Genomic DNA, 9504 nt, shown 5'->3' on the forward strand with positions numbered 1-9504 from the left:
CACCTTTCAGCAAAGCTTAATAACAGCCTATTAATGTACAAACTTGTATTGGTACCGTCAGAAAAACAATTGCTTTTTCTTTTTAATTTATATTATTATATATTTTAAATAAATTCAAGTATCATATAACTTACTTAAATTTTCTAAGATTGAAATAGAAATAAAGCTACCATTGTTTTTAATGTAGACTTCACAGCAAATTTGACTTTGAAACATGTAAAAAATTAATGTTTGCATATACAGGTAAAATTAACATTGTATGGTATTGTATGCGTAAATAACAAGCTTGTGTACATATGTCCCAAAGGTTTGGAACTTAAAAGCTGGTAACCAGCACGTTGCTCCTCGCTTACACCCTTCATGTCATGAAGACACCTTGCCGGGCTTGTACCTGCAATATTCGGTAGATTTATGTGTTCTAGAGCCATCTTGGAATCCTAATAGGTAACTTCCAGAAAATTGTTATGTACGTACGCCGTTTCTATTTCGATGAGCTATAATCTTTGTATATATATTATGTGTTTCTCAATGCGTATACGGCTGTAAACAGTTTGAAAAAAAAAAAATAATAATAATTCTGTTATGTAAGCAATTATAATAAAAAAAGTAATTTATAATTCAGCCATCCCCATGGTATTTTCTTATAGGATATCGTACGACGCCGATCTTATGTATGAAATACATTTAAAAAATACTAATAGTAATACATTTTGCTGACCATATGACACATCGGGTATTAGTAAACTAAGGCTACGTAGCAACGTATCCATAGCCACCAGACTGCAAACACCACGCACAAAAGGGTACCACCCACGATCCAAGGGCGGAAAATTTGCAATTGCTTAGAAAATAGTGTTCCTTAAACGTATTATTTAGTTCGTAGTTATTGAAATTTGAAGAAAAGACTAGACTTGTCTTTGTTGATTTATATTTATATGATGGCTGTTTGTTTAACGATTTCCAAGAAAAAGTTTAGTCAGACACTTAAACAAAACACTCTAGACGTTTTATTAAAAAAAAAAAACCTAAACTTAAGCCAGGCGATAATATAAAGAGGAACGAATTCTCGTTTACGATCTTAAGAACATTTGAAATATTATGAAGTTTTATTTTATAACGAATAACTACAGCTTAAAATTTTAATTAAATTTACATTCAATATAATAAAATAATAGGTTTTACTAGTGTACTAATATTATAAATTCGAAAGTAACTTTGTCTGTCTGTCTCTTACGCTTTCACGGAAAAACCATTGAACTAAAACTGTATGTTTTTTAACTGATATATTTTCTAATGAACCAAACTTTAACCTCAAAGAAGGATTAAGGCCACTTTCTTGTACCTAAGACCTGACGACTAATTCCAAAAACTCTAGTAAAGCCGTGGCTATGAACTAGCATTTTATAAAGTGGATGATTAATTAAGACAGCATTAACTTTGCCGTTTCATAAATTCAAATAATTTGTAAAAAATACTTTGGTAAAGAAGACATATTATTCGATACAAGATTACATAGATGATAAAAAAGCGTGGAGTTAATACTTGTTAACTTAAAACCATATTACATACATATACATATTTAACTAACGTGACTGTATTTTTAAATGTCGATAAAGACTAACTACTGAATTTCTTGCTGGTTCTTCTCGGTAGAATCTACATTCCGAACCGGTGGTAGCTTCACTTAATATACTTTGTTAAATGACGATTCAAAAGTGCTTGTAAAAGCCTACTTGAATAAAGTATATATATATATATATTTAAACAATACTTTGTCTTCTTCTTTAGAATGTCAAATAAATTACTCATGTTAGAAATAGAGAAATAAGTGTTAAAATAAACACAAGCTAAGCAGTGAGTGAGGTCATTACTAATTAAAATTATTAACTGTTTGAATACTAACCGCGTGTAATAATAACAACGATACTTGCATATTATTGTAGGATTACGAAACAAATTCGGATTTTTTGGTTGAAAATTTACCCCAAGGAGCGAACCCTGTCCAATAGGTGTTATGTCATAGGATGTCGTAATAATTATATAACATTACATATAATGATTATAATCGAAACTATTTATTTTATATTATTACTTATAAAATGATCGTTGTAATTAGTTATTTAATAATTTGTTGAACTTTAATGAATACTGTTTTATTTGGCATACTATTTAAGACTGGCACAAATACATATACATACTTCTTTTAAAAAAAAAAAGATTGATCTGTCACGTGAAATAATGAGATGATTGCAAGTTATTAGAAACTATATGTGTTGGAGAATTATTATCAAGATTGAATTTATTTTGTCATCCTGATACATAAAAAAACGTTCATTACAATTGTAATCGAACTCATTTATAAATCAATAAATGCGAAATCTTCTTTACACTATAAGTTACAAACGTACGGTAACATACAACATGTAACATGTAGGGTTGGCTAATATTGTCAATTTCATGGTTTATATATAACAATCCATCCCCCTGACGAAGAAAAAGGAGGCCCTTATCAAAGTAACGATCAAAGTAAACCGTGTTAATGGTCGAAGTGGACCGAATAAGAAAAAGCCTTGATTTCTTACACTAGCCACTTCTGAATTATCTTCAAAACGGTCTTGAAATATAAACGGTAAGTATAGAAACAGTTTCACAATAATTCTAGCAGTGATTTATTAGCTTTCCCCGAGTGTATATGGTAATTAAACATATAACTTGACCTTGCTCGGTCGTTGACTTTCGTATTTTCCATAACAACTATAAATTGCTTCTTATAATTTGATAAGGAATATCACCTAACTGAACTGAACAGCTTAAATGAACGTATAATTATACCCTGACGTTTTTAATCCAGAACCTATCAACATTAAACTTAAAGATCGAAGGTGTTTCTGGTTACAACCAACCAGGTTACGGAGTGGCCTTATTTTATAGAGAGACAAATAAAATGAATTATATCAATTGTAATAATAAAATAGGCATTAAATCAATCCATTATTGACATTTAAGTACTGAATCGAGATGGCCCAGTGGTTAGAATGCGTGCATCTTAACCGATGATTTTGGGTTCAAACTCAGGCAAGCACCACTGATTTTTCATATGCTTAATTTGTGTTTATAATTCATCTCGTACAAGGTTGTGAAGGAAAACATCGTGAGGATACCTGCATGTGTCTAATTTCAACGAAATTCTGCCGCATGTGTATTCCACCAACCCGCATTGGAGCAGCATTGTGGAATATGCACCAAACATGGAGAATGTTTGGTGCATATTCCACAACGCTGCTCAAAGGGAGAGGAGGCCTTCGGCCAGCAGTGAGGAAATTTATAGGCTGCTGATGTTAAAAAAGTACTGAATCCCACATAATTATTTTAATCTAAGATTTTAAAGTCATAATACTTTGCTTTGAAACATAACATTAGGTCTAAGTACTACCTTTATTTAGAACATAATGTGAAGGCTAACATTGACCGTCATCTGGGTCAGGTTTAGTAGAACTTCTAGGTATTAAAGAAAATCTAAAAAAAACATACATTACATCAATTGAAACTTTACGTTTCATAAGTATTTATTTCTAACAATGGCGTCAGCAATAAGATGAGTCAAATATATAATATCAAAATATGAATATAATACGGATATAATTTTTAAAAATTATAGAATGCTTGCCGCTTTTTTTATTACTATTTTGTATTGATGTTCCCATAACGAGGCTGAGTGAGTCAGTGTAAATATATTAAGAGACTTATAAAGGAGTGCGCTTCTGGGACATAAAAAATAATAGATAGAGGCATTTTCTTTGTTACGAGATATCTCAAATGATATATATTTTTGAATAAGTTTATACGTTCGTATAACGATCGATATCTATATTATAAATGATTTAATACCAGTTTCTAATGTGTGGCCGAATCTTTGGCTTCAGCTTCGGTTTCGGCAACCTCCGGCCAACCTTCGGCTTCGGGAAAATTTGTTAGAAGTTTTAGCCGAAGGAATGTGTGATGTTAATGTGATGATGATGGTCGGAGGTCACATTGAGTTGCACCCCGCTATCGCCTAAAGTAAATTAAAATAAAACAACTTCGTGCGCGCTTTTATCTAATCAATATTATTTTAATTAGCAAGTTCTTGAGAAGACTGGCTAAGAATGTTCTGTGACGAACTTCACTTAATTTGATCTAGTGTTAGTTAAATTGTAAATTGTTAACAAAACATTGTTTTCTTATGACTTGCATATACTTCTTATGATATTGCAATTATTACTTTTATTAAAAATGTGTATTTAATTTACCAATGTTAAAAAAAGTTTATAGCATATAAACTGTTTAGTCTGACTGTGTGCAGTTTGTCTAGCTTCACGGTGCTTGAGAAAAACTGAAACTCATTGAAATTACTTTTAAGTAAATCTATACTTATGTATATTATGTATATATGTGATACCGTCGTTACTTCTGATTTATATATAATACAAGTGCTTTAGCTACTTATATTGGGATTAGAGTCATGTATGTGATGATGTCCAATTATAAATGCGTAAGTTTGCCTATTTTCTCTTCACGGTTAAATCGCTGAAAAAAATTAGACGAAATTTGATGTCGAAATAGAGTACCGAGGAAGTGTATGAGAATACATTTTTTTTTAATTAAGCAATGGTTCAGCTAGTATAGTCAATATTGTAGATGACATTATTTCGAACTGTTTGTTTTTTTTTAAGGAGTTTTTTATAAGCAATCAATCTCGTTGAGTTTTTATAAGCAATCACCATATTTATTTATTTAAAATCATGTATTTTATTCAATTTAAAGTCAATTCTTAAATAAATAAAGGTTATTCGGCTTATATATCTTCGGTATCGGCCGAAAGTTTAATAGCCTTAAACTATGCTTCGGCCAGAAAGTGACCTTCTGTCGGATAATCTTTATGATTATTTTTTTTAATCGATTATTGAGCTAAAAATAATAAAGTATAAAAGAAAATAAATTTATAAATAAAACTAATATTAACAGAAGGGCAGATTAAGTAATTGTGACTCTTTGTCTATTTATTAATTCAAACTTCAGAATTTGCAACCGACTTACGTGATTACCTACTATACCTCATATTGGCAAGCGTTTTACTGTTACACGCCATGACGAAGAAAAACATTGGAATCATGCATTGCATTGCCTCATGTTATTTATCAAAGTTAAAAAAACTACGACTTTTTTCGAAAATAAATTACCCAGACCTGAAGAAAACCAGAAAAAACTCAAACGGAATTTTTTTCAACAATTAAAAATATATTAAAAATTTAGAGTATTAGAAAAAAAAGGAGGTCATCGTCGAATTAACTAGATGAAGTATGCTTGTATATAAAAATAATAAAAAAAAAAACTATTACATATAATATTCCGAATAGACGTAACAACCATCATCACACATCACGACCCATAGCAGATGTATGAGTACGTATTAATAAATACGCATAATATAGATGATGTTAGATATATATATATATATATATATATTTTTTTTTTTAATGTTTATCTAATATATTTATTATAAGAATAGATAACATTAAGTGCTTAAATATATTTACAAATATGAATTGAAAATAGTTACTGTATAAATCTTGACCGCGTGCAATGGTGGCAAGAATGCTAGCAGCATTTCCCCGTTGAATCGCAATTCCGATCCTCTGAGCTAAAAACGCTGGTTCTTCTCGGATCTACATTCAGCTTTACATGAGTTCAAAAGCGCTTTAAACGGCTTTCTTGACTAAATCTTGTATATTTGGCTCTAAGTATTAATAGTCGGGAGAAAAACCTAGTCCAATGTGAAAAAATCAATCTAACAACACACATTAATCCTACAATGTTCTTAAGTCATTGAACGTTGGTAGGAGTTATGGCTCGGAACATGCTGTTCTGTGTATTGACCTCGGGGTGAGGGGACTTTGAAGTGGTCGGATTCGGTCGCCATGGTGATTTGTCGTATTACGCCCAAGAAATAAAAGTGTTTGAAAATATATCGTAGGAAATGTAAATTTATTCGACAATGAGAAAATTAGATTTTTTTAAGGCGAACCGGCTTGGTAACAGTTTTATATTTCTACCTTTGCCAAAGAAATCAACGGTCGTAAGTACAAAGAGTATTTAGTGTTGCAATTAACTTCCATTATAATTTGGAGTAGTTCGAAATTTCAAATTTATGTAAAATTATTTTTAGCCAGGAATTAGCTGCAATGATAAAGATCGCTATTTAAATCCAAACTCAATTGGACACAGCATATACTAACATTACGTCTAAAATTCAGCTCGTGTGTCAAAAAAATTGCTACATCTATAATCGTCAATAATAAGGTTAAAAAAAATGTATATAGCAATGATTTAATTAACGCAAATCACTACTCACATCTCATATTGAAAGTTTTAAGAAAGAGCGCGACATAACGACAACTTCGCACGGACGTATTGTATATTCAAGGAGTTCATAAGATACACATAAATAGCACTCCATAAAATAAATTATATTCTTTATAACACAAGTACACACTGTTGTATACGACCGATGTGTATTGTCGATACGACCGGGAACAGTTCAGTTGCAGGACCAATGGCTTTACGTTCTCATGTGCAACGATGCACTGTAAACTGTATGTTCTAAGATTTCTTATTCCTTGTGCCTGAAATACTATTATAGTATAGGGCACTCGTCCTTTAAGCCGTAGTATAGCAATACCGAGTATTGATTTTTTGCGGTAGCATTATTGATTGTCTGCGTTCTCTGCATTCAACTATCATTTTTTTCAATAATATCCACGGGTTCACAGTTGCACGTGCCTTGTTTTAACTTTTTTTTTTATTTGTTTGTGGCGGTTTACAATTTTCCTATTGACTTAACATCAGCAGGTCTTCGCTGGGGTTGGAGCCAGCCGTTCTTCTCGAATGACGTAGCATTAGCATTAGCAGCCCGTAAATGTCCCACTGCTGGGATAAAGGCCTCCTCTCCTTTGAGGAGAAGGTTTGGAGCATATTCCACCACACTGCTCCAATGCGGGTTGGCGGAATACACATGTGGCAGAATTTCGTTGAAAATTAGACACATGCAGGTTTCCTCACGATTTTTTTCACCGCCGAGCACGAGATGAATTATAAACACAAATTAAGCACATGAAATTTCAGTGGTGGTATATAAGAGGCCATCTAATGGCAAGTTGATCACCACTGCCGATATATACTGCTCCTGTATAAAATATTAACCATTCCTTACATCACAAATAAAGCCCCACCACCAAGGGGATTTTGAATTTGAAATTAAAAGTCATATTTTGGTACATCCTCCAGGAAGGTTACAGTATGAACTTTTATGGTAATCGTAATCGTAGTTGGACCGTGCAGTAAGCATGAATTCATAGATAAATGGAGTAGAAACAGTAATCATGGTATTATTCTCTCAATAACAGATGAATATCGATATATTATGACAATAGTCACGTTGATGTGTCAGTATTCGAGGGTATTCTTTTTTCAAATTAAATTATTAAAAAAAAATAGTCAACAATCTGTAAATACTAAATTTATATCTCCAGTGCTAATGCGAACTTCAAGCTATTCGTCATCTACTAACTTCTCGCCTCGACTTCGCACAGATGGAATAAGGCTAAATAAAATCTTTGTATCGTAAAACTAATAATATATCATATCACTTTATTGGTTTTCGCGGTGCTTTCAAATAAGCTCAGTTAGTATGATTATTTTCGATATCTTTATATATATTGGTTATATTTCAGCCAATTTTAACAAATCCACTGATGAAAACCGTATGAAAATCTGAGCCGTAGTTTTAGAAGTTATCGCGTTATACAGACGGACTTGACGACCAGTTGCGGGATTTCATAATATGCTATGGTATATTCGTGTATTGAGTCAGCTTTTTTTTTTAATTTAATATTTAAATTTATTACTAGGCAAAGGTAAAATTTAAAAGAACATGTAAGGTTAGAAGTACATAAAATTAATTAGAAATATAAGTAGCTACTCAAAAAACGTTATGAATAATTATATTTCCTGAGACTAGTCTGATAATATCTGAATTAAAGCGTATACTTTTTTACTTGGTGGTAGGGCTTTGTGCAAGACCGTCTGGGTAGGTACCACCCACTCATCAGATATTCTACCGCCAAATAACAGTACACTGTATTGTTGTGTTCCGGTTAGAAGGGTGAGTGAGCCAGTGTAATCACAGGCACAAGGGATATAACATCTTAGTTCCCGAGGTTGGTAGTGCATAGGTGATGTAAGGAATGGTTAATATTTCTTACAGCGCCTTTGTCTATGGGCGGTGGTGACCACCTTACCATCAGGTGGCCATATGCTCGTCCGCCAACCAATGACATAAAAAAAGTATATTTTAGCGGATTTTTTAAAACATGGCATACGGAATGGTAGCCTGGCTACCGTAAGAAATGATAAGTATTCCTTACATCGCCAATGCGCCACCACTTGGAAACTAAGACTGCATGTTCCTCGTGATTGTTACACTGTCTCAGTCATCCTTAGAACCTCAAATCCTCAGAACCAAAATATGCTTTATTCAAGTAGGCTTTTACAAGCACTCTTGAATCGTAATTTAACAAACTATATGAGTATAAGTGAAGCTACCACCGGTTCGGAATGCATATTCTACCGAGAAGAACCGGCAAGTAACTCAGTGGTTACTCTTTTGCAACATAAGTCATGTTAGTTAAATAAGATTATACTTCTATGTATGTAATACATCCTGCCTGGAATTCAACAAGTATTACCGGAACTACAATACTAAGTACTGACTTGTCTCATGCTAGGCGGTAGAATATAGGATGGGTTGAGACAGACGGGGAAAAATTTAGCAAATATATTGACACGGATATCAAAAATATTAAATCCTGAGTCATTGCTAAAGGCTCGCTACACTAAATACATGAAGCGCTAAAAGCGCTTGTTTAGAAGGTGATAACGAGATCATGTAATTATTATAAAATAGTACTATAACTTATTAAAAAGGGCTTAAGTATATACAAACTATACGTACTTATTACTATTTGTGAGCTATTTTTTTATGTCATGTATGAGGGAGTAAATATTAATATATTAAATTCATGTTTATTTCAAGTTTACGCTTAATATAAACCAGGAACCGATTTAATCTTAGGATTTCATAATCGTTTCTAATGCATTATGTGTTTCTAAAGCAGTTATAATTTGTTGTTATTTTATATCACTAATGTTGATTTGAAAATTGGTATCTAATTATGTACTTAGTAAGAACTAAATCGACCCACGGTAACTAATTATAAATTGCTTAATTCAGAGAGTAAAATATACATTCCCAATTAAAATTTCATTACGAAAACTGACACATTTTATATACATGCACGTCAATCCATTGAAACTATTTTATAAATAATTGCCAGTTCCGGCAATATTCATATGTATTAAAAAGCTTAACAGTTTGCTGATGTATAAATTAACGTAGGGTAATAACTT

This window comes from Vanessa atalanta, chromosome 6 (assembly GCF_905147765.1).
Source record: "Vanessa atalanta chromosome 6, ilVanAtal1.2, whole genome shotgun sequence".
NCBI lineage: Eukaryota > Metazoa > Arthropoda > Insecta > Lepidoptera > Nymphalidae > Vanessa > Vanessa atalanta.